Below are 27,800 nucleotides of genomic sequence, written 5' to 3'. Positions count from 1 at the left end.
AGCACCTGGCACATATCCCTCCAAACCCTTCCTATTCATATACCCATCCAAATGCCGTTTAAATGTTGCAATTGTATTAGCCTCCACCACTTCCTCTGGCAGCTCATTCCATACATGTACCACCCTCTGAGTGAAAAGGTTGCCCCTTAGGTCTCTTTTATATCTTTCCCCTCTCACCCTAAACCTACGCCCTCTAGTTCTGGACTGCCCCACCCCAGGGAAAAGACTTTCTCTATTTATCCTATCCATGCCCCTCGTGATTTTATAAACTTCTATAAGGTCACCCCTCAGCCTCCGATGCTCCAGGGAAAACAGCCCCAGCTTATCTCTCCTTCAAGCTCAAATCCTACAACCCTTGCAACATCCTTGTAAATCTTTTCTGAACCCTTTCAAGTTTCACAACATCTTTCCAATAGGAAGAAGACCAGAATTGCACGCAATATTCCAACAGTGACCTAACCAATGTCCTGTACAGCCGCAACATGACCTCCCAACTCCTTTACTCAATATTCTGACCAGTAGAGGAAAGCATACCAAACACCTTCTTCACTATTCTATCTACCTACGACTCCACTTTTACAGAGCTATGAACCTGCACTCCAAGGTCTCTTTGTTTAGCAACACTCCCTAGGACCTTACCATGAAGTGTATAAGTCCTGCTAAGATTTGCTTTCCCAAAATACAGCACCTCACATTTATCTAAATTAAACTCCATCTGCTACTTCTCAGCCCATTGGCCCATCTGATGAAGATCATGTTATAATCTGAGGTAACCCTCTTCGCTGTCCACTACACCTCCAGTTTGGGTGTCATCTGCAAACGTACTAACTATACCTCTTATGCTCACATCCAAATCTTTTATATAAATGATGAAAAGTAGTGGACCCAGCACCGATCCTTGTGGCACTCCACTGGTCACAGGCCTCCTAGTCTGAAAAACAACTCTCCACCATCATCTTCTGTCTTCTTCCTTTGAGCCAGTTCTATATCCAAAAGGCTAGTTCTCTCTGTATTCCATGAGATCTAACCTTGCTCACCAATCTCCCATGGGAAACCTTGTTGAAAGCCTTACTGAAGTCCATATATATCACATCTACCACTCTGCCCTCATCAATCCTCTTTGTTACTTCTTCAAAAAACTCAGTCAAGTTTGTGAGACATGATTTCCCACGCACAAAGCCATGTTGACTATCCCTAATCAGTCCTTGCCTTTCCAAATACATGTACATCCTGTCCCTCAGGATTCCCTCCAACAACTTGCCCACCACCAACATCAGGCTCACCGGTCTATAGTTCCCTGACTTGTCCTTACCACCTTTCTTAAACAGTGGCACCACGTTAGCCAACCTCCAGTCTTCTGGCATCTCACCTGTGACTACCGATGATATAAATATCTCAGTAAGAGGCCCAACAATCACTTCTCTCGCTTCTCACAGAGTTCTAGGGTACACCTGATCAAGTCGTGGGGATTTATCCACCTTTATGTATTTCAATACATCCAGCACTTCCTCCTCTGTAATCTGGACATTTTTCAAGATATCATCATCTATTTCCCTACATTATATATCTTCCATGTTCTTTTCCACAGTAAATACTGATGCAAAATACTCATTTAGTATCTCCCCCATCTCCTGCGGCTCCACACAAAGGCCGCCTTGCTGATCTTTCTGGGGCCTTATTCTCTCCCTAGTTACCCTTTTATCCTTTATGTATTTGTAAAAACCCTTTGGGTTCTCCTTAACTCTACTTGCCAAAGCTATCTCATGTCCCCTTTTTGCCCTCCTGATTTCCCTCTTAAGTATACTCCTACTGCCTTTATACTCTTCTAAGGATTCACTCGATCTATCCTCTCTATACCTGACATATGCTTCTTAACCAAACCCTCAATTACTTTAGTCATCCAGCATTCCCTATACCTACCAGTCTTTCCTTTCACCCTAACAGGAATATACTTTCTCTGGATTCATGTTATCTCATGTGTGAATGCTTCCCATTTTCCAGCCGTCCCTTTACCTGCAAATATCTGCCCCCAATCAGCTTCTGAAAGTCCTTTCCTGATACAGTCAAAATTGGCCTTTCTCCAATTTAAAACATCGACTTTTAGATCTGGTCTATCCTTTTCCATCACTATTTTTAATCTAATAGAATTATGGTCGCTGGCCCCAAAGAGCTCTCCCACTGACACCTCAGTCACTTGCCCTGCTTTATTTCCCAAGACTAGGTCAAGTTTTGCACCTTCTCTAGTAGGTACATCCACATACTGAATCAGAAAATTTTCTTGTACACACTTAACAAATTCCTCTCCATCTAAACCCTTAATACTATGGCAGTCTCAGTCTATGTTTGGAAAGTTAAAATCCCCCCACCATAACCACCCTATTATTCTTACAGATAACTGAGATTTCCTCACAAACTTGTTTCTCAATTTCCTGCTGACTATTACGGAATCTGTAATACAATCCCAATAAGATCTTCATCCCTTTCTTGTTTCTCAGTTCTGCCCAAATAACTTCCCTGGATGTATTTCTGGAATATTCTCCCTCAGATACAGCTGTAATGCTATCCCTTATCAAAAACGCCACTCCCCCTCCTCTCCTGCCTCCCTTTCTATCCTTCCTGTAGCATTTGTATCCTGGAACATTAAGCTGCCAGTCCTGTCCATCCCAGAGCCATGTTTCTGTAATTGCTATGATATCCCAGTCCCATGTTCCTAACCATACCCTGAGTTCATTTGCCTTCCCTGTTAGGCCTCTTGCATTGAAATTAATGCAGTTTAATTTATCAGTCCTGCCTTGTTTTCTGCTTTGTCCCTGCCTGCCCTGGCTGTTTGACTTGCCTTTGTTTTCAACTGTACCAGTCTCAGATTGAAATCTTTCCTCACTATCTCCCTGTGTTTGAATTTTATCATCTCTCATTCTTTTAAATTCTTGTGAATATCCTCAGATACTGAAACTGTCCATGTCCAAATATCGCGAGACCTGGACAACATTCAGGTTTGGGTTGACAAGTGGCAAGGAACATTCACACTACAAATTGTCAGCCAAAGAGCCTTTTTAATAAAAGATAATCTGGTCATCACCCCTTTACATTTAGTGACATAATCAGCACGGAATCCCACATTATCAAAATCCTGGGGTTAGCACTGTTCTGAATTAGCTATATACATCATCTAGCTACAAACTAGGTCAGAGGTTAAGAATCTGTAATACATAACTCACTTCTTGATTGCTCAAAGCCTGTACACTATCTGCAATGCACAAGTCAAGAGAGAGATAGAATACTCGTCACGTACTTGGATGAGTGCATTCCCATCAATATTCACAAAGCTTGACACTATAGTAGATGGTGAACACGCATTGAGCAATCAGAAGGTAATTTATGCCTTACAGGATTCCTAGCCTCTGACCTAGTTTGAATCTAGGTTACTTATATGGCTGCAGTTCCTTCCTGGCTACCTTGTAACCCTCTAGAGACCTATCTGAGGCTTGCCTCCTCAACCTTAAGTAAGCTTCCTTCTTCCTCTTGACTAGATGTTCCACATCCCTTGTCACCCAAGATTCTTTCAACCTACAATCCCTTCCTTGCCTTAGTGGGACAAATCTATCCAGCATTATCAGCAAGTGCTCCCTAAATAGCCTCCACATTTCTGTTCAGCATTTCCCTGAGAACATCTGTTCCGAATTTAGGCTCCCTAGTTCCTGCCTAATAGCATTGTAATTCCCCTCCCCTCAATCAAAGACTTTCCCATACCATTCCCTTACCTGAAAACATATCAGGGAAACTTGGCAAGATGGATCAGAAACTGGCTTAGTAATAGGACACAAAGAGTAGTGGTAGAAGGCTGTTTGAGTGATTGGAGGCCAGTATACAGCAGTGTACTCTGAGATCAGTACTGGGACCCTTTATTGGATCATAAATGATATAGATCTTGTGAAGCAAACTTGTAGATGACACCAAGATTGGTAGAGTGGTTAATGGTGAAGAAGATGGTTGTAAGTTACATGAAAATATAGATAGATTGGTCCAATGGGCAGATCAATGGCAGATGATATTTAACCATGATAAGCGCAAGCACTTTGGAAGAAGAAACAGCATGAGGGAGTATTTAATGAATGGCAGGACACTGGATAACTGAGAGGAACAAGGGAATCTTGGGTAATTATTCACAGAACCCTGAAGTCAGCAAAGCATGTGAATAATTTTGTTAAGAAGTCCTATGGGTCACATGCTTTCATCAGTCGTGGCAAAGAGTACAAGCACAAGGAGATAATATTGGATTTGTGCAAAGAGCTTGTCAGGCCACAGCTCGAGTATTGTGAACAGTACTGGTCATCTTACTACAGGAAGGATATAATAGCACTAGGGTGAGGTACAAAGGAGGTTCACCAGGATGTTGCCTGGGATTGAGAAATTAAGCTGTAAGGATAGACTAATTGGGCTTGGGTTGATTCATTTAGACAGAGAAAACTGAGGGAAGACATGAGTGAGCTGTATAAGATTATAAGGGGTATGGACAGGGTGAATAGAGAGGAGCTGTTCTCCTTGGTTGAGGTGTCAATCATAGAACATAGAAAAGTACAGTACAGAACAGGCCCTTTGGCCCATGATGTTGTGCCGAGGTTCAATCCTAACATAAAATATAACTTAACATATGCACCCCTCAACTCACTGCTATCCATGTGCATGTCCAGCAGTCGCTTAAATGTCCCTGATGACTCTGCTTCCACCACCACAGCTAGCAACACATTCCATGCATTCACAACTCTCTGTGTAAAGAACCTACTTCTGATGTCTCCTTTATACCTTCCTCCTAATATCTTCAAACTATGACTCCTCGTACCAATCAATCCTGCCCTGGGGAAAAGTTTCTGGCTATTGATTCTATCTAAGCCACTCATTATTTTGTATACCTCGATCAGATCCCCTCTCTTCCTCCTTCTCTCCAGAGAGAAAAGTCCAAGTTTAGTCAACCTTTCTTCATAAGGCAAGCCCTCCAGTCCAGGCAACATCCTGGTAAACCTTCTTTGCACCCTCTCCAAAGCCTCTGTATCTTTCCTGTAGTAGGGTGACCAGAACTGGACACAATATTCCAAGTGGGGTCTCACCAGGGACTTGTAGAGCTGCATGAAAACCTCGTAGCTCTTAAACCCGATCACCCTGTCAATGAAAGCCAAAACACCATATGCTTTCTTAACAACCCTATCCACTTGGGTGGCAACTTTGAGGGATCTATGTACTTGCACACCCAGATCCCTCTGTTCCTCCACACTTCCAAGAATCCTGTCTTAATCCTATATTCAGCATTCGAGTTCAACCTTCCAAAATGCATCACTTCGCATTTATCCAGGTTGAACTTCATCTGCCATTTCTCAGCCCAGCTCTGCATCCTATCTATGTCACGCTGCAGCCTGCAGTAGCTCTCTATACTATCGATGACCACCTCCAAAAATTGTGTCATCTGCAAATTTACTAACCACCCCTCAACCTCCTCATCCAAGTCATTTATAAAAACTACAAAGAGCAGAGGCCCAAGAACAGAGCCCTGCAGGACCCCACTCAACACTGACCTCCAGGCAGAATACTTTTTATCTACAACCACTCTCTGCCTTCTGTCAGCCAGCCAATTCTGAATCCAGATAGGCAAATCTCCCTGTACCCCATACTTCCTTACTTTTTGAATCAGCCTACCATGGGGAACGTTATTAAATGCCTTGCTGAAGTCCATATACACCCATCCACTGCTCGACCTTCGCCAACCTGTCTTGACACCTCCTCAAAGAACTCAATAAGATTTGTGAGGCATGACCTGCCCCTCACAAAGCCATGCTGACCGCCTTTAATCACACTATGCTTTGCCAAATAGTCATAAATCCTATCCCTTAGAATTCTTTCCAAAACTGTGCTGACCACAGACGTAAGACTAACTGGTCTGTAATTGCCAGGGATTTCCCTATTACCCTTCTTGAAAAGAGGAACAACATTCGCCTCCTTCCAATCCTCCGGTACGACTCCCGTGGAGAGTGAGGAGGCAAATATCCTCACCAGTGGCTTAGCAACCTCCTTTCTCGCTTCCCAGAGCAGCCTGGGATAAATCTGGTCTGGCCTGGGGATTTATCAATCTTAATGTTTTCCAAAGTTTCCAGCACATTAACTTCATCAGTCTTGATCTGGTCAAGACTGTATCCCAGCTCCTGTAAGTTTTCATTTATAACAAGTTCCCTTTCTTTGGTGAAAACCGAAGCGAAAGACCATTTAGGGCTTCCCCCATCTGCTCAGACTCTACGCACAAGTTCCCTCTGTTATCCCTGATCGGCCTCACCTTCTCCCTGATCATTCTCTTATTCCTCACGTATGAGTAAAACGCCTTTGGGTTTTCCCTAATCCTTCTTGCCAAGCCTTCTTTGTGCCCCCTCCTGGCTCTCCTCAGTCCATTTCTAAACTCCTTTCTAGCAAGCTTGTAATCCTCTAAAGCTGTGCTAGATCCTTGCTTCCTCCACCTTATGTAAGCTGCCTTCTTCCTTTTGATGAGAAGTTCCTCTGTTCTCATCATCCAAGGTTCCTCAATCTTATCCTTTCTTACCTATCAGAGAGGAACAAATTTGTATATCACTCGCAACAACTGCTCCTGAAATAGTCTCCACATGTCTACTGTGCCCTTTCTGTGGAACAATTGATCCCAGTCTGTACTTCCCAACTCCTGTCTGATAGTGTCATAATTTGCTTTTCCCCAATTAAATATCTTCCCTCGGTAACTGCTTCTTTCACTCTCCAAGGCTATGTATGCTAAATGTGAGGCAGTTGTGATCACTTTCACCAAAGGGCTCTCCCACCGCAAGATCTGACACCTGTCCTGGCTCATTGCCGAGCACCAAATCCAAAATGGCCTCTCCTCTTGTCGGTCTGTCTACATACTAAGTAAAGAAACCCTCCTGAACACACCTGACAAAAACGGCTCCATCGAAACCATTTACATTTAGGAGGGTCCAGTCGATAATGGAAAAGTTAAAATCACCCATAACAACAACCCTACTACTTCTGCATTTTTCCAGAATCTGCCTGCCTATGAGTTCTTCAATCTCTCTACTGCTATTAGGTGGTCTGTAGAAAACCCCCAGTGGCTGTTCCCTTGCTGTTCCTAACTTCCGCCCATACTGACTCAGTAGACAAACCTTCCTGAACAACCTTTGTTTCTGTAGTTATGATGCACTCTCTGATTAGCAATGCAATGATGAGAGGCATGATTTTAGGCAAGGGGCTGGAAATTCAGATGGGTTTTGGAAAAAATCTTTTTCACTCAGTGGATGATGGGAATCTGGTAAGCAATGCCTGGGAAGGTAGTGGAGGCTGGAAATCTGACAACCTTTAAAAGCTGTTTGGATGAGCACTTCAAATATCATAGTATTCAAGGATATGGGATAATTGTAGGAAACTTAGCAGTAGTTATGCAATGCAGACTTGATGGGCCAAAGGGTCTTTTCTGTGCTGCATGAATCAATGAATTGCTGTTCCTTCACTATTCCTGGGTCAAATTGTGGAACTCCCTCCTGGCATTATCAGTGTACCTATGCCAAATGGACTTCAGCTCAACACCAACTTCTCAAGAGCAACTAGTGATGGGCAATAAATGCTGGCCCAGCCAGAAGTGTCCTTCATTAATAAATAAAAGATAAAATAACTGACACATTTGCTCACTAGATTTAATCATTGCAGTCAGAAACAAGGAGACTTATCAATATCTTCTTAAAAGAACTTAATCGTTTAACAAGCAGAGGTGACATAAGCTTATCCAAAAGGTTGAAATCTCTTCGCAGAACAAGTCCCTTCTCCAGGGACATAAGGATTTTCTTGGAGACTGCAGAGCTGAGGCTGTCCAATTTGTTAACTGCAAGGCAAGTAGGCCACTTAGAAACCAAAAGCAACAGGAAGAAGGCATAGTTAACTTCATTGTTCCTTGTGTGTGACATGTTGGGCTACATTCCCGTTGCTAGGAAAATTGCCTAAACATTAATGCACTGGGCTACATTTTGTAATAAAAGGAGTCATTTCAGAATTGTCTGTAGGAGCAACATAAGAGTTCCAGCAGTAGGATAGAATAGCAAAAATAAATCACAACTGCCTGTTCCTGTCCAAGTAATAGATGCTAATAAAGCCCATGATATATTTCTTCTCTCAGGGAAGTTATAGATCTTTAAGATGACTCTGGTACTTAAACGTTTCTGTTAAGAGCAAGACTCATTTTAAATTAAATATTGGGGCCAGTATGTCTGTTCTTTCTGATACTTTACTTGGCTCAAGTTTTACCTTATTTAAACCTCTAAAGCTTAACTATGAATTATCAGTGACATTTCAATGGAATTTCAGAAGCAGCTACATATTACTATTTGCTATACAGAAAATCTGTATGTACTTGCTAATAAACAATATTCTTTAGTGAATTGAAAAGTTGTCTTGTCATGAACCTTATCTGAGCAGAAGCAACAAAAAAAATTGATCTGCTCTTTGATGAGACCCATATCCCTTAGATCAGACATGAATTTTCTGGATGTGCTCTTCACTGTTAAGAACAATCTACATGCTGTGGAATTTGGCTGCACCAGTCTTAAAGACTACCAGACACAGAATGCCATGTTAGACCTACACTTGCAATTTAACAACAGAGTGCACAAGAAGGAAGATGCCACTAGAGGATAATGATTTGGTAGAAGAACTGATCCTGGGTATAATCATGTTCTTACAATATTGATGAGACAAACAAACATTATTCAGTCTCTCTAGTCTCTTTTGACCAGCAGCACCCATTTGATGACTACCCTGTTACAGTTGTTCCTTTATCTCTCAGTCCCAGTGAATAATTTATTGTCATGCAACAGCAGCCACAGTTCAATGCCCCACACATTTTGTCTCAAGACACTTTCCATCTGGACATCATCCTTCCTGATAATTGTAGAGGTGTTCACTGTTGACTCTTTCGACGCCATTCCCACAAATTATGTTATGACAGAGAGATAGCAAGCCATGAAACTGACATGTTAACACTGGGTTTGCAACACAGTAAAATTAAAACATTTGATAACCCTCAAAATTTCCCATTTGTTCCCAACCAGACTTTAAGAATAACAGATATCAACAAATTTACAACTTTGAAAGAAATTAACATTTTTATTAATACTGTAACCTTATTAGAACAAAGCTAAATGACAACATAATCTAATTATTGTCTACAATTTGAACCCCACCTTCCTGACCATAACTCCTACTCAGGCAGATTGACAGATTGATAGACATAGTTAGGAGATAAATGAAAAAGAGAATAACAGAGTTGTAACTAGCCAGTTCTACAATGAGTACCAAACCTTTATGAAAATTCCTGAACAGTGGGTTGTATTACAGACACATGGGATTGTATCTTGCTTGAAATCTGAAGTCACTGCTCAATGCAAACAACTTTCAGAAGGCTCCAAGGAATATCCACTTATTTCTTATAAACAGGGAGTCTTTCCTCAGAACATAGAATCCTTACAGTGCAGATAGAGGACATTTGGCCCATCAAGTCGGCACCAAACCTCCAAAGAGCATCTCACTGGGAACTGCTTTCTCCCTGTAACCTCAAATTTACTCCACCTTACCTACACATCCCAGGACATTCTGGGCAATGTAGCATGGCCAATCCACCTAACCTGTACATCTTTGGACTGTGGAAGGAAATCAGAGCACTAAAGGAAACCCACACAGATATAGGGAGAAAATGCAAACTCTGTGTAGACAGTTGCCTGAGGCTGGAATCAAACCTAGATCTTTGGTGCTGTGGCACAACAATGCTAACCACTGAGATATCATGTTGCCCTTATTCAACAATTCATTAACTAAATATGAAACTACAGAATGTAAACCTCAAATCCAGTTTGCCATTACAACAGTTTCTGAGCACATAGCCTCCTCCTCAAAGGAAATCCAGTCAAACCCATTTCAATCTTTAGATTCTCTTTCTTTTTTAACATTTTCTGTGGTTCATTGGCCAGCACTGACCTCCCTTTGATTGATTAATGCAACATCCAAACGCCCGCCAGTGCTATACATCCAGTATTATACATCCTGGCACCAAAATTGTTCTTAGAATGATAATTAACCTGCAATCATTTTTCCAGGTCCTTTCCCGTATGCAAGCATCTGTTTGTTTGTTCTTTTCTTGTTTCTAAAACAGGCTGCAGTTCACAGTTTAATGTTTGATTATTAACTTCAGCTCACAGTTCCAAACCAAAAGTGAGAAAAATAAAGAAAAATAGTGGTGCTCTTATACTTGAGCAATTTTAAGAGGTGCCACTGAATTCCTTAATTCGACAACTCAACCTGCAGATCACTGTACTACACAATAGCTCTCTGACAAATGAAGCATTCTTTTGGGTTGAAACCTTTTTCATTTTCAAGAGTGTCAGCAGATCAGCTTGCTATAGCGTCTCTCTGTGCTGAGGACATTGTGCATTGTCAGTTGTCTTTGGAGTCTTCTGCCCTATCATTAAGCTTCCTTGGAGGCAGTTCAGAGAAGGTTCACCAGGATGATCACTGATATGGAGTTACTTTCATACAAGCAAAGATTAAACAGGTTGGAGCTCTGCACACTGGAGTTTAGAAGAATATGAGTTGATCTCATTGAACTATATAGGATTCTTAAAAGGCTTGATAAGGTATATGTTGATTGGATGGTTTCCCTCATGGGAGAGTCTAGGACCAGAGGGTATAGTGTCAGAATACAGGGGCACTAATCTAAGACTGAGATGAAGAAGAATTTCTTCTCTCAGATGGTTGTGAGCCGATGGAACTTTTTGTTCGAGAGAAGATTGGAGGCAGAATTTTTGTTTATATTTTAGGCTGAGATGGATTCTTGATCAGTGGGGAATCAAGGGTTATGGGGAAAAGGCAGAAAGTGGATGTGAGGAATGTCAGATCAAGCATGATCCTATTGAATGGCAGAGCACGTTCAAGAGGCTCAACAGCAAACTGCTGTTCCTCTTTCTTATGATCTTTCCTTTCTTTCCACCCTTACTCTGCCTCTCTACTTGTTTGAGAAGCGTTACATTTTTAACTGCTCCCAGTTCTGATGAAAGGCCAGTCTAAATCATTCGTACTCTTTCCTTCGCCACAATGCAGCGTGTTGAGGAATTTTGAGCACTTCCCAAATTGATTTCAGAATTCCAGCATCTTCAGAATTATATTGCAATAGGAATTGGATCTAATTGATAAAATAACTCTAGTTACATCAACGACATGCAAAGGCAATAAAGTTGGTTTGATGCTAATTATCCATGCTAATTAGACACCGAAAGGACATGCCTCAAGCCTGACATGAATAATAAACATGAGCACTGCCAGCCACTGTCATGCCATTCAATCAGAAGCAGCTCACTCTTACTGTCCTCAGAAAAGCCCCGGGAGTTTGGGTGTGTGAGAGATATATAATCACATCCGACAGCAGCTCTCGGCAATGCTGTGGCATTGTGCTAAGTTCTCGTGCTCCTTTTGACTCCAGATGCAAGTCTGCTTTATGAAAAGAAATATGTTGGAAGCTATTGTCATGAATAGTCTAAGTGGAGAATGCTAGTAACTAGCCCTTTTTCAACAAGGCATATTAAAAATTGTACTAATTTGCACAGTAACAAATAAATAGATTCTGACATCTTGTCAAAAGATGGTGTTGTATGTGCAACAATGAAACATTGACCAGGTTGTAATTAGAGTAGATTGCTACCACCATCCCCTTTCCTTGACTATCTGGTTTATAGAAAACCACCAGAGAGTCTCAACAAGAAGTGGTTGTTATCTAAACAAGATGAAGTTATCTTGGTACGTTTACAATTTTTACTCAGACTTTTGGGAGAATCTCTATATATAGAACTCTGTAAAACAAGACCTTAGATGTTTTGCCTTTGCCCGACCCAAATTGTTATGACAGAATCAGATTAGGAGGGACTTAATGCAGTCTCCCAACATTAACCATTTCATAAAAATTATATATCACCCCGCCCTCTTCATAGCTTTCAGTTATGCATTCATGTGTATAATTACATTTTAACACTATCCTATCTTCCCTCAAGTCTCACAAATTCAGAGATCTAGACATTTCAGACTTCTTCCAGGACACATTTTCTTCAGACTTGGAAGATTGAATTCTGGTCTTGATTCTGTTCATGACACTATAGTATCTGTAAAGTCTGTCTACACTGAAGGATGTGTTAACTCCTGGATGGCCTTCAATGGAGATATTTTTCTTGCTGAACTAAGTCTTTCTATCACCATATTTAAGGGAACTTAATCCATTTAATTCCCAGAAGAACTCTTCCTTGCTGATTCAGGTAACTACATTCACATCATCATCTGAGGATCTTTAATCTGATGAATTTCCTCCATAGAAGATTGCTAAATTGGAAGTTTTCCATCTTCTGTGGACAAAATGGAATAACCAGCATTTTTATGGGCAAAGGGACTATTTTGTGTCTTACACACTCCAATTAACAATGGCTGTTTGTTTCCACATCTTTCCCAAATAATGTTCAGTGCCTGTGTCATTAATAAGTACTTATCAGCTGAATCATAATGTCAATGATCAATCCTGCATTCTTATCAGGCCCTCAATAGTCTCTTCACTATCTTCTGCTCTTTTGAATTGTTCAGGCTTTTAAACTGCCCTTCTGTCATTGTAATTCTGGTTTCAAGACATGGTCGGTGCTGTGACCCTGGTTTAAATTACTCTTCAGTGCCCTTGATTTCTCTCCTGTTGCCATGCCTTGTGGCATCACTCACTATGGCAGCAACACTTGCTTTGAGCTGTAATTTCAACTTTTAGCCTTCTCTGCCCCTTCTGCATCACTAGTTTAAGGCATTGACCATGTCCAACAGGGATTATACTCACAGAGCTCCAATGCCTGTTCATTCTCTAGATGAACTTATTATCCTCATTTACAGTCTAAAATAAAAAACATTACCATTAAGTGTTGTTTGTTCCTTGTTTTTATCTTCCATGTGTTGGTCTATGTGCTATTTGGTTGTTCAGCTGCTAGATGTCTGTATGAATAATCCTTAAAACCATGAAGTCTTTAAAGCAGCAATTAGCCAGGATGGCATCTGTGTTCACTAGAATTATCTGCTCTTGGTTCCATTGGAATTCTCACCATTGTTACCTTTTGGTATTAAGCAATGAAGCCTACCACTGCTACCATGTTATAAGATTGTGATGTGAACCACAACCAATTTGTAGCTGGAACAGATTGCTGCCACAATCCCCTTTCCTTGACTGCATCAAAGAGCCTACCTGGTTTACACTGGCTGAGAAAATGATTACTGACTCTTAGCAAGAAGAAGCTCTTGGCTTTAACAAGATGTAGTGAAATTTGTAAATTCATTATGGTTACTGAAACCATTGGGAGATCTGTGGACATGTCTTCATCCTCCAAGAGCCAAAGATCTTCTGCCTTTTCCCCACTCCAGTCAATATGCCAACATTAGCTTGTGTGGAGTTTCACGCAGTCTCCAACCTTAACCTTTTTAGAATCATTACTTTACATGACAGATGGCACCTCCAAAAGTGAAGTAATTCTCAATGCTATAACCTGGTGTCAGCCTCAATTTATGGAACATGATGTAAAACATTCAGCATCATTTAAATTAAGGGCTAGGTGCAATAGCATGCTGTAAAGCCCAGATGACAGAAAATAAGAAATTTTATTTTAAAACTGTATTATCTTGTTTAAATTCTTAGCTAAGTTCTTGTTGGATTTTAGAAATGATCACAAAATGGGCAAGTTGGATACTTCTTGAAATTTCCAGCTATTACCATAACAAAAGTCAACTTGTCACATTCCCTGCATTTTATGAAAATTTCAGCAAAGGCAACACAAAGGAGTCACAGATGAGGTGCCCAGGCCAACTAGTTTGGAACAAAGGAAATCATTGAAAGTCATTCATGCTCAAATTGGTACTGATGTCTCCACAGGTTCTTACTGCAGAACACAATAAATTTTGATCAGGACATCAAAACTGATCTCGTTAGCTGAGAGACCAATCTGGAAGACCCAATCATGTGACAGAAACTGGTTTGTTTGAAGATGATGTTTGTTGGCACCGTTAACAGCAGCCAACCACATATGCATGCGGATCAGGGAATGTGTGATTCCACTCACTGATGCCATCACATAGACTTTATGTGCGATGTCAGGAGCAAGTGCATTACTGCTCATGCACAAGGAAGAGCAAATCATTTCTCCATTCTGCATCCCCCAGCTCTTTTTCACCAGCCACCAGCTCTCTTCGAGTATTCTCATGGATCCCAATCTCCCTCCCTTTTCCTGACTCCTCCATGTCTCTTCTTTACCCCACCTCCAAACTCTCCTCTCCCACAGAGTTGCATCCCCTGAAATTGACAATTTAAAAGTAACATACAGTGTGCGCATGTCAGCAAATGCAGCCTTGCTTTAATCACCTTTAATTCTACAATTTTTGACATTTTCCTCAATCTGTGTGTAACATGAAGCGATGCCTAGGTTTCATTTTTCAGAAAAGATTTACAAGTATGTTGCCAGGGTTGGAGGGTCTGAGCTACAGGGAGAGGCTGAAGAGGCTGGGGCTGTTTTCCCTGGAGTGTCGGAGGCTGAGGGGTGACCTTATAGAGGTTTACAAAATTATGAGGGACGTGGATAGGATAAATAGAGAAAGTCTTTTCCCTGGGGTTGGGGAGTCCAGAACTAGAGGGCATAGGTTTACGGTGAGAGGAGAAAAATATAAAAGAGACCTAAGGGGCAACTTTTTCATGCAGAGGGTGGTACGTGTATGGAATGAGCTGCCAGAGGATGTGGTGGAGTCTGGTACAATTGCAACATTTTAGAGACATTTGGATGGGTAAATGAAATAGGAAGAGTTTGGAGGGATATGGGCTGGGTGCTGGCAGGTGGGACCAGATTGGGTTGGGACATCTGGTCAGCATGGACGGGTTGGACCGAAGGGTCTGTTTCCATGCTGTACATCTCCATGACCAGAAGAATAAGTAACTCAGGCTAAGCTAACGTTGCCTCCGAGCTTAAGGTTTCGCCTAAGTCTGTTTTTTTGGGATGAATTAAGTATTCTGCCTACAAAGCAAACATACTTCCAACATATAACAATTGCACCTTCACTACCAAGTTGACTGCACCTGTGTTCCTGCAAAAGGAACTTCTGTGTACAACCATTGTCAGAACTTCCACTGGAGAGTGACTGACTGGACTTTCGAGCTAATGTGAACTAATTCAGACACTCTTAGTTTCAAGTAATTTGTAACTACTACTGTTCTTAGCTCTTTCCTTTCTTCCTCAGATTTGTGTAAATCTTAGGAGCCATTTCCCCAGGTTTGGAATGCAAGAATGAACTCTACCGTATGTCAGCCCGAAATAATTTGTGGTGGATAATTTTTAACTGAAGCTCCACAAACAGAGAACACACCGCCATCTTTTTTTTTTCAAAAGGGAAATGAAAATAAGAAAACTAATCCAAAACACTTCTGTTATAAAGATAACGTCATTATAGTCCTACTGCACCATAGGGCAGCTCTTTCATTAGCGAGAGAAGGCTGGTGACGGTTTAACCTTCATATTCCCTACACTTCCTACAGTAAAAATGCTATCCCTTACTCCCAATTCCTCTGACTCCACTGTATCTGCTCCCAGGAGGAGCAATTCTACTCCAGGACATCCCAGATGGCCTCCTATTTCAAAGACCGAAATTTCCCCTCCCACGTGATCAACAATGTCCTCCAGTGTATCTCTTCCACTCCCTGCACCTCGACTCTCAGACCCCACTCTTCAACTGCAACAAGGATAGAACCCCCTACTCCAGTCCTTACCTTCCATCTCACTAATCTCCAGACACAGCGCATTATCCTCCACCATATCTGCCACCTACAACCTCAGGCGAGGGGAAAGGTTGGAAAGGAGAGTCCTTCATGGGAACCTCAGCCTATGTGGGAATTGAACATACGCTGTAGGTGTCATACTGTATCACAAACCATCCATCCAGGTAACTAAACTGACGTAAGAGGAGAATAATTAAAACAATATGTTCACCTCTCACCCTTGTCCAGACAACAGAAAATTGTGATTATGTGGCATGAATTGCATTTTAGTCTATTGCAGGATTTCAATGCACGTAGAATTATTACTGGAATTGGCCATTGACATAAATGTAATTTATATTGAGAAAAAATAAGTAATCAGCAATTAACTATTATGCCAAGCAGAGAATAAATATAGAGAAAACATAAAGGACTAAGTCCTTGAAAGCTTGATTAATGGAATTTTCCTGCAAAGGAATGTACTGCAAATGAGGAGATAGCAGCTGCATGGACTTGTTTATGTCACTGACCTTTATTAACTGTTGAGTAGGAGTCAATGTCTATGTTAATAAGACTGAGTAAACGATGATATAAGCATCGAGGCTGGCTGAAGCAGAATGAGGGAGATTAAAGAAGATATGTTGTTTACCATGAAGTTTTGTTTGCACTAACTGTAAATAAAAAGTTTCAGTAGAACCTCAACACACAACTTATATACAAGTTACTCAGAGTAAAGGGAATCTAGTTTGCCCTCAATACGTACAGAACATGAAGAAAATTTAAGAAACAATTCTTAGTAGTATTTAGATTTATTTAAGTGTAGGTATACTACAAGGCAAGATAGAAGCATATTCAATGTCATAACTATTGGCAACACATAACAGCAAAAGGGCAATTAGTAAGAGTTTTTGTAAAACAATATATTTGTGGAAGAGAAATTCAATTTCCTAAACTTTTCTGTTGATAAAGCATGGCTTTGGAAAAGGCACAGCAGGTCTGGCAGCATCCAAGGAGCATGAGAGTCAATGTTCCAGGCCTTAGCCCGAGCCCTTAAGAAGGGCCCTGCCCGAAACGTTGACTGTCTTGCTCCTCAGATGTTAACGGACATGCTGCACCTTTTCCAGTGCCACACCTTTATCAGCTTTGACTCTCTAGCATCTGCATTCCTCACTGTCTCCTAAACTTTTCTGTTAACAATTTGTTATATCTGCAGTTTTTTTCAATCACATCCTATTTGCATTAACTGTAAGGAAAGATTGTATTTTAGACATACCTAATTTAGTACAATTCTTAAGGTAAATCTAAACTATTTTCCAAATTTCTGTTTAAAACATCTGTTTCAATATTTATTTAAGTGAAAAGCTAATGTCAGTCTTTTCTCTCCTTTACTGATGCTACTGAACGTAACATTTAAGGAGATAAGGACCTTCCACAAGAGTAGAGATCTCAGGAATATTTCATTTGAAGAACATAGAAGCAGGATTAGATCATTTAGCCTGATTTAACCATTCACTGCTATGGCTAATTAATACTTCAATGCCATTTACTCACTCTCTCTCCATTAACCATATTTCCCTCTTTCGTCACCAAAGTTATTACAATAAATATTTTCATATTGAAAGAGGAAGCAAGAATGAAAGCTGGTAAATAGTCATATGTCACAAATTTGTAGTTGTGATGTTATATATTTTGTAAAGAAAGTTAATCTATCTTTAAAACAGACCTCAAAAACTAAATGACTTCTTTTGTGAATTCAATTGCGGCTAATCAGACTGAATTACCTGAAGTAACAAATGAATAATTCAGAGATTTCTTTGAATCCTCAAAAAGTATAATGACGTACAGGTTCCATCTTGAACAGGAAACAGGATAGAATAAGGAAATCATAAGGAATTCCATCAAAATTGATATTATTTTATGCATCATTCATCCAGGTTAACATTTGCAGCTCTTTTATTTGATTGCAAGAAATGCTAGCAGAAAACAGTCATTTAGAAGTGAGATAAACATCTTGAAACAGAAAGTACTTCTCAACAGAGGAACAGAGGGTTGGTATCGGACAAAAAAACAGCATGAAGATTATTAGATCAAACCAGGCCACCAAGGGCTACAAGCTACTCTGTCAGAGAAGTGAAACAAAGAAGGCTTCACTCACTTCCAGGACCTATCCTGCTGACAAGATATAATGTGTGGGGGTAATCATCAAGTATTCTTCAATCGAAGTCATTGTAGCTGCTGTATCTGACTAAAGTTTCAGTTCTGAAAAAGAATCTTCAAGCACGCAGGCTGTAAAGATATTCGAGACCAAATTTTCCTTTATGCGTAACTTCTATCCTGACGTATTTTAAATCCTTTTATGTCTATTTTGGGTAGAAACTTTACCATGTTTCAGTTAAGTAACTTTCAACAATGGTTGTGCAATAAATTGTAAATTCTTATTTTATGGATCAGTGTGTGGAAATGCCTGGCATATGGTTGGAGCACTGAGTAAATATTAAGATGTTGCTAGAAGTAGACTTTATTTGTACAGGGGAGGAAGTGACTGGAAAGATAGCATGAGAGATGTTAAGTAGCCAGGAAAATATATTATGAGGAGGAGGAATTGTATGGAGTGTCCTCAAAAGAACAAAGTACACAGTGTTCAGAAAAAAATCTTTATAAGAAAACACATAAACAGATGAGCCAATTTGGATCCACGAAATGTCTTGATCCAGATAATAAACTATTGTACATAAAGATCACAAGCACGAAAATTATGATTAGTGAAAAGTTGGCTCCTTAATTTTCTGCTTATCTAGCACTGATTTACCTGCCAAAGAAAATTCTAATTTAATGTAGAGAAGGGACCATACTTGAAACCTGTAACCTATGTTACATGAAACACACATCCCAGCACAGAAATTCATGTAACAGTTTTCACTGATGAAGTTTTCAGAGCAAAAAATAAGAAATCTTATGAAGCCAAGTTATTTTTAAAAATACCATTCTAGTGATTCAAATAACTATTCTAACATTGTGCAGCTAGCTGACCTACTTAATTAACACAGTTTGTGACCCAGTTACTTTTCTTTATTAAATAATGGATGAAGTAATTTTTGTCTGTCAAGTTTAAATTGAATGATTCATAGATTATGACAAATGAGTTTTCTGGCACTATTTGTAATGATTTTAAATTTTTAAAAAGTAATATTGTTAATGTTCGACCAAATTGAACGAACTGGAAGCAGTATGACTGACATATAGAAGTAGAAATGATACCAACATCTCTTGTGAGTGCTACTGAATGAATTGAAACAGTAGGAAACAACTGCAGAAAATACAGGTGGATGTCAGCTCATGACAGCTCTCAGCATGTGAAATTAGAGTTTGCAAGCAGATAATTTAAAGTGATTTCATGCAGACCAGACCTTGACAGTTTTATTACACTTATCACAAAACCAGTCTTTTCATTTAATAGAGCACTGCACTAATTAGCTCTTTTTGTATATTTTCTTAACATTGCTAACAGAGAGAAAAAAAAATGGTATTTGGGTGCAATGTCTTTGGCCGTGCCCACTGTAGAATTTAAGAACACATACAGGAACACCAGCAGAGGTAATTTGATCTCTCCATCCTGCGTTACCTTTTCATAACATCCTGAAAGATTCTCAACCTACCTCCACTTCCATAGTGCTTCAAAAAAAATGAGATGTGTTGTGAAAACCAAAAGAACTATGGATTCTGTAAATCAGAAATTGCTGGAAAAACTCAACAGCTCTTGCAGCATCTGTGGAGAGAAATCAGAGATAATGTTTTGGATCCAGTGACCCTTCTTCAGAAGACATGTTTTGGTATTTTCAATTTGCAGTCAATAGCATATGTGGAACAATGCCAAATTTCAATTGAAGCAACAATTTATGCTGCATGACAATATAATGCTGACTGGTTGGCAAGCTGGCTCTGATTGGTTGAGACATTGCCATGGAAATGCACCAGGGAACTATTCTCCATGTTCCTGTTTAATTGAACAAAGATGCAATGCTTTGACATATTCCTTTTGTCTCAAATATGCCCCTGATTATGAATATTTATTCCAATTCTCAACATACATGAACAACAGTGTGAGCCAACCTGATAGCATTAGACTGGTTTCTATTGTAATTCTTAGCACACTTGGGATTGTTCAGCAAGTGGGACCTTACACAGAATCACATCTAATGTTGGGCACTATGTTTCAACTTTTGCATACACATGCTAGTTGCGTAAAGTCAACACCATACTATGAACTGAAGGAATATGATATTTGATTTGATCTGCCAGTCATTGAAATGCACGTCCTATGTACTCGAAATTACACTGGCACTAAAATTAATACATCATATTATTCATTATGTGATAGGCAGTATGTCCTTTAGATTAGCAACTGCATCGTGTGACTGGAAAATACCACTCATGCTGCTACTGTTTTGTAACAGCCTGAAACAATTAGTTTTACTTGCTCATATTTTGAGACAGTTAGCCCTGGCAGGATAGTTTGAGGTCGACTGAATATTTTTCAGATCCATCAGTGGTGGTCTTAGGCCCACTTTTCCATCTGATCCCCATATCTGTTGATGCCCTTAGAGTTAAATTGTCTATCTGCCTGTCTGTCTATCCATCTCTGATTGAAGGTAATCAACTGCTGACTATCTAAAGCCCTCCAAGGTAAACAATTCCAATGTATAAAAAACCATCCGAGTAATCAAATTTCTCTTCATCTTCATACTAGCCTCTTCTTCAAATACTATGCCCTCGAGCTCTAAACATTCCTCTCAAGGAAAACAATTTCTGAACATTTACTCTACATGCCCCTCAGAATCTTACAGTTTGCAAGAGATCACCTCTTGTTTGTCTGAATATCAGGGAGCATCGGGCCACTTGATTCAATCTCTCCTCAACCCTCTAATTCCAGGAATCAATTTAGAGAATGTTTATTTTGCTCTCCCCTGTTTAGTGAAATGATTTGATGGGACCGCTTCAGTTGTGGTCCCATCAAAGCCTGTACAATTGCAGCAAAACTTCCTTGTTCTTACAACACAATAAAAGCCGACTTTTTAAATCGCATTCTCTGTTTTGAGTCCAAGAATAACAAAATCCCTTCAATGCCATAATTTACTTGTTTCTCGCCATTTGGAAAAATATTATTTTTCTATTCATTAACTAAAATGAACAACTTCCTATTTTCCTACTGTACATTCCATCTGTAGTCATTGTTCTTGCCGAATCATTTGTCCGGTCAAAGTCATTTTGCTGCCTCTTTGTGCCCACACAGCTTACTTTCCCACCTCATTTTATATCATTACCAAATGTGGATATATCATACCTAGTCACTTCATCTATGTCATGAACACACCGATCCTTGTGGCACTCCACTACTCACTGTCTGCCGGCTCCCTGGGCAATTGCTAAATTTTAGAAAAACCATTGACTTAAGATAGAAGTTAAATCTTGTCACTTACATATGATTACAGCAGACAACTGAAAAGGTGAACTGTGGCAAGAATGTGAATATGGCATTAATTCCAATCTTAGCAATTCACTGGTGGGAGAAGTAGACAAAATAATTGATCACCAGCAGTATTGGTTCATGGATAAGTGGGGTCAGAGCAAAAAAAAGCCTGCAAAGTCTCAGTAATCTATTAGGTGTCCTGTCAGCAGCAGCAGAAAGATTTATGTTTTCCATCCTCAGTCTCTATCACACACTTTGAGCACTATAACCTCAGGTCACAGCTAAGCAGATTATGGGAAGATTAATAGTGGAAAATAATTTACTTTCATTGATGAGATACCACTGTCTTTGTTAATGGAGAATGTTTTCAAATAAGTCATCTGAGGAGGAGAAGGTATCACAATATTGAGATCAAAGTTTTAGGAAGGCCTTTCTTGTGGAAATTACAACTGAAGTAGGACATTGTTATGTCTGCTTGAGAATTGATCTTCATATTGATGACATGACTGAGCATATCTTTACAGAAAGAATGCAATATAGTCCAAGAACAGTAAGGTAGCTTAGTTGAACGTAGTTCTCTTGTTTGTTTTAAATTGCACAGGGACAGACTGAAGTCTAAACAAAACAATTAAAATAGTAATTCGGCAACAAACATCAATTTACATTTAGGATGTTGTCAAATGTGACTTCTTTTATAACCAACTTCATTCCTTTTAATCCTTCATGCCATTACGTCTTCATATTATTCCTCTAGAAAGTTGCTACATAAATTTTCATCCTTCTGGATAACAACACATTATTACTTTCAGGTAGGAGCAAATTACTGCAGATGCTGAATCTATACTGAAAACAACAAATGCTGGAGATCACAGTGGGTCAGGCAGTATCTGTGGAGAGAGCAAGCTAATATTTCAAGTTGAAATGACTCTTCATCAGAGTTGACGTGAAGAATGGAGAGGACGGCATTTATGCAATAGTGGAAGACTGGTGCGAGTGCTGGCTAGAAAAGGAATGTTGATAGTGCAGATTAAGTGATCGGAATGTGAGAATGGTAGAATGGTTTGCCTAACTGCCAGACAGGAAAGGACAGACTGGAGTGGGGGGGCAAGGAGAGAAGATGTAGTGATAGAGAATACAACCAATAAAGCAAAAAGAAAGGGAAGGAATTGGAATGGGTTCACAATCTGAAGATGTTGAACTAAATAGTAAGTCTAAAAGGTTGCAAAAGACCTAATCTGAAGATGAGATGTTGTTCCTCCAGTTTGTGCTGTGATTCATTTGATCATTGCAGCATGCCAAGGACAGAGAAACAGGGATGCGAGCAGGATGCTGTGTTAAAATGACTGGCTACAGGAAGGTCAGCATCATGCTTGCACACAGACCGGAGGTTACGTTTTGTTTCTCAAATATAGAGTAGGCTACACTGGGTGTAACAAATGCAATGCACAATATTGGAGGAGGAACAGATGAAATACTGCTTCACGTGGAAAGACTGTCTAGGCCCTTGGATGATGAGCAAGGAGGAGGTGAAGGGGCAGGTGTTGCATCTTCTGCAGTTACATGGGAAAGTGCCATGGGAATGGTATTGGTGTTGGTAGTTGAGGAATGGACTAATGTGTCCTAGGAGGAAAAATACATGCGAAATTCACAACATGGAGAGTGAAGAGAAGATGTGTTTAATGGTGACATTTTGCTGGAGTTGTCTGAAATGGTGGAGAATGATCCTTTGAATGTGGAGGATGGTAGGATGGAAAGTGAGGACAAGGCGGACCCAATCACACTGATGGGAAGGGGTGAGGGCAGAGGCACAGGTGATTGGTCGAATGCGGTTGAGGGGTCCTGTCAACCCTCAACAGGGGCGGGAAACCACAGGTATGGAAGAAGGAAGGCAATTCAGCAGCATTAGTTTGGAAGGTGGCATCATCCGAACAGATACAACAAAGGCAAAGGAACTGGGAGAATGGGATACAATCCTTACAGGATGTGGGATGTGAAGAGCTGTAGTGAAGGTAGCTCTGGGAGTCAGTGACTTTGTAATGGATGGCAGTGGACGGTTTATTCCCCAAAATGAAGGCAGAGAGGTCAAGGAAAGGAAGCGAAGTGTCAAAGGTGGGCCATGTGAAAGTTATAGAGGGGTGGAAATTGAAGGCAAAATGAACAATCTTTTATAGGTCCAGGCAAGGCAATAAAGCGGCACCAAAACAGTGATTGATGCACTGAAGAAAAAGAGTTGTGGGAGGGTCCAGTGTAGTCCTGGAACAAGGATTGTTCCATATACTCCATAAAAAGGCAGGAATAACTAGGACCCAGGCAGGTGCCCATAGCAACCTCTTTGACTTTGCAGAAGTGAGATGAATTAAAAGAGAAATTGATCAGTGAAAGTTATACAGTGTTTATCTTCAGTTCTGGAAACAGACAAAATAACAATCCAGACATTTCTTCTATGAATGAACACTGTAATGTACTTGCGGCTGCTGTGATTGTTATTGTCATCGCATCTTTATTAACTTCAACAAATATAATTTATTTTGTGCTTTCAATGCAGTAAACATTCTAAAGGGAACACTGGGCCATGGCAAAAGATTGAGGAGATATAATCAAAAGTACAGTTAAAAAGATACAGTTTGCTGAAGGATGAGAAAAAAGATAGGGAAGAGAGATTTGAGGGTGAAGTTCCGGGATGTAAAAAAAATGGAAAGCTCTCCCACCAGGACAGAAACTGATAGGACAACAGGAGACCCGAGATGAAGAGCTAAAGAGTAAGGACAATGACTGGAAAATATTGCACAGGTGGACGGGGACAGATTGGGGAACGTAGAGATGTAGATCAAGGAGTGCTAAGCTAATGGGACTTGAGTAATGTAACTGGAGGTTTGGACGAGTAAAGGGAGTTTGGAAAGCTTCTTAGGAGATTATTTTAGTATTAAATTATGACACCGAGCATTCTAAACTAGCAGATGGAATTTTACATGTCTCATGACAACAGGTTTTGATCCATGCCCAGAGGCAGGTATTCTATTAACATGGCAGGAGAATGGGTCAGAATGAAACCCTGCTGTCTTCCAACAAGGCAAACTTTCCAGTACTAATTGCACAGTATAATGGCAAGCACACAACTGCTTAAAGGTGGATTTTAATTTCGATAAGGTACATATGGGTTCAGCAGAAAATTAGCAGCTTGTCAACTGGAAGGGATAGGAGGCAAGAAGTCAATGGCAGTGAGGTGTTGGCTGAAGATGGAAACCATTGAATATAATTTAGTTTTAAACAGGTAAAAGCAAAGTTTATTCAAGCAACACTGACAAAATTCCCCTTTTTGTGTTTTCCTTACAGCACAGAAAGAGACCATATTCTCCATTGTGCCCATGATGGCTTTCTACATGAGCAACTCAGTTAGGTCCTCTCCTCTATCTTTGCCTAAAGCCCTGAACGTGTTTCATCCTCAAATAATTAAACATTTTTTCTTTAGATTTCACAGTTGCATCCTGCTTCCCCACAAACTCAGTACCACATTCCAAATCCGAACCAACTGATGTATAGAAAAGATTTTCCTCCATGTTGCTCTTTTTGCAATCAACTTAAACCAGTGTGCTCTAGCTGGAATTTGATCTTCCTGTCAATGGGAATATTTCTCCCTGTCTACTTTGTCTAGACTCGCTCAAGGGTCTAGGTTAGAGAGGTGCTGGAAAAGCACAGCAGTTCACGCAGCATCCAAGGAGCAGTAAAATCGGCGTTTCGGGAAAAAGCCCTTCATCAGGACCTTTCCCAAATTTTCTCCTTGAGGAACAGCAAGATTAAAGCTATACAAAGACATGCTGCATAATTTTGCACAAATCACTATTGAAAATACACCGGTGTCACATTCCTGACAAAAGATTTGGATACAGCAAAGGAGGGGATAAACAAAACAACCATGCTTGATAAACATTGGGATGGACTGATGGCAATTGGCAGGATCAAACAGCTGGTACCCCTTCGCAATTACAACACCCAGGGTAGCCATCCACACAAACTACAAAGGCCATTTGTTTCAAAGCCAGTGTATCCACACTCCATTCCAAAAAAATCTCATATTGGGATAAACTGCCAAAAGGAATGCTTGCAGCTGCATCTCTTGAAATCTTCAAGACCAATGTTTAATTAATTTTGCAAAGGCATTGACAAATATCTTTCAATGTTCCCTGTTCTCTAGGATTAGACCAGAAGATTGGCAAATTGCAAATATTATATCCTTGTTCAAAAAAAGTTGTAAAGATCAGCCCAGTAGTTACAGACATGTCAGTTTAACTCCAGTTGTGGGAAGCTCCTAGAAACAATAATCCTAGATAGAGTTAATTGTCACAAAGAAAGATGTGGATTTATTGAGAGAAAATTCAGTCTGGCTAGCCTGTTGGAATTTTTAAAAGAGGTAACAGAGAGGACTGATGAAGGGAAGACTATAGGTGTGGTGCACATGGACTTTCAAAAAGCAGTTGATATAGTGATACACAACAGACTTGTCATGAAATATATACGTCACTGAATAAAAGAGACAGGATAAAGAGACACTGAGGTTTAGGAAACAATGAGTAATGGTTTTAGGTTGGAAGCAGTCTAAGCCTTGAATCCAGGGAAATTAGAGGCATTAGTGTGGGTGCCAACAAACTAAAGCAGAAGAATACATGCTACCTATATGCAGAGATGCACATTATGATCCCGGGGAAATACTGTTTCTTGGATCTACATGGGAAATCCAGAGGAAATTTAAATTTCAAATGTGCTATTCCCTTGCTCTCCAGACCCTGATGAACAATTCCAGTTAGTCAGTTAGAGTTGATTACTTCAGACAGTTCTGCAGTACTGAGTTCTGATGAAGGGTCATTGGACTCAAAACAGTAACTCTGCTTCATTCTCCACAAATGTTGCCACTACTGTTCTCTGTAAGTACATTTCTAATTGGTACAATTCAAGCACTTCTTCATAATTACCTGCACATGACTAATGACACCTGTATTATATCACGATATAGGTCACCATCTCATTATCATTTTCATTCTCATTATACTGCACATACATTTCATATATTGGCATTCAACATGAAGCAAACGTTTAGTAAGGTTTCAAGTTCAATCTAGATGGATTTACTCAAATGCATCTGGGTGCTCCCTGTCTGCAATTAAGATGGGGTCAGATTGCTGTCTGTCTTATTTGGGTGTATGAGATAGTCTTAACAGATTGCATCTCTTTATCTAATGGGATGTGATAGAACCATCTGCATCTGTGTAAGGACCATCTCTGTCATAGTGCGGCACTACTGTCACAATTAAAGGGACAAAGGATCCAGCATCAACTCAAATAGAGTCTTGAGAAAAAGTCCCACTAATTTAACAATGCAAGACTGATCTTCCTTTCCCTGTGTACCTAATATTGCTGACCAATTGGCAATTGATGGAAGTATCTCAGGGATATCTTACCTACCCAAAGCTCAACAGAGTTCATGAGTGAGACTAGTCTATAGTCACTGCACACTTTCTGATTTACTGGGTGGTTTGCTACATGTGGCTCTTCACCAGGTTTGCCAGTATCGAAATGGAAGTTATTCATTAACAACCCAGAGAGAAAATTCCACTTATTCATTAATGGGCTTTTCCATCGTCCAAGCATCAGACTGCTCAATCTTTGGGAAATCTGCAGATTTCTACAAATTTTAGACTGTTGCACCAACATGTCATTTTGTTGATGACTTACAAGCCTCAACATCTGTGTGGGGTTGAGAACCAATGGGCCATTCCTTCATTCTTCCTCTGGTAGGGAATGTCACTGCTATCATTACCTGCATGTGAGTGTCTGCATTTGTTCAAAAGTTTGTGTCAATGTCCATTACATGAGTTCCTGCATTGTTCAAATCTGTTGGTTAATTACATTGTGTCTTCAGATGGTAAAAGGCCTTCTGACATCTTTGTTGGTCCTTTTTGTGTTCCTGGACCTCTAGGAGAGACAACACTGATATTAGTGCATTCTGTTTTCAATCTGCAGATGTTGCCCATCCTTTATTTGGAGATTCTTATGTTCATCAGGGTTCATAAAGGTCCCGTTGTTAGTGTATCCCAATCTTTTTATGGACATCGCAACCTTTCTTTGCGCTAAATATGACTCCAATTGTTGGAGACATTTCTCCTGATTCCACTTGGCTCCAGCTTTGCTAAAGCTCCTTGGTGCCAAACTTAATCAAATGCTGCCTTAAAAACAAAAACATCACTCGTATTTCCCCTCTCTAATTCTGCCCTTTAGTCTGTGGAGGAACCATTGAGGAGAAAGTGAGGTCTGCAGATGCTGGAGATCAGAGATGGAAATGTGTTGCTGGAAAAGCGCAGCAGGTCAGGCAGCATCTAGGGAACAGGAGAATCGACGTTTCGGGCATTAGCCCTTCTTCAGGAATGAGGAAAGTTGGTCCAGCAGGCTAAGATAAAAGATAGGGAGGAGGGACTTGGGGGAGGGGCGTCG

This window comes from Chiloscyllium plagiosum, chromosome 13, assembly GCF_004010195.1.
Source record: "Chiloscyllium plagiosum isolate BGI_BamShark_2017 chromosome 13, ASM401019v2, whole genome shotgun sequence".
In the NCBI taxonomy this organism is placed as follows: Eukaryota; Metazoa; Chordata; class Chondrichthyes; order Orectolobiformes; family Hemiscylliidae; genus Chiloscyllium; species Chiloscyllium plagiosum.
This window is presented reverse-complemented; position numbering follows the sequence as displayed.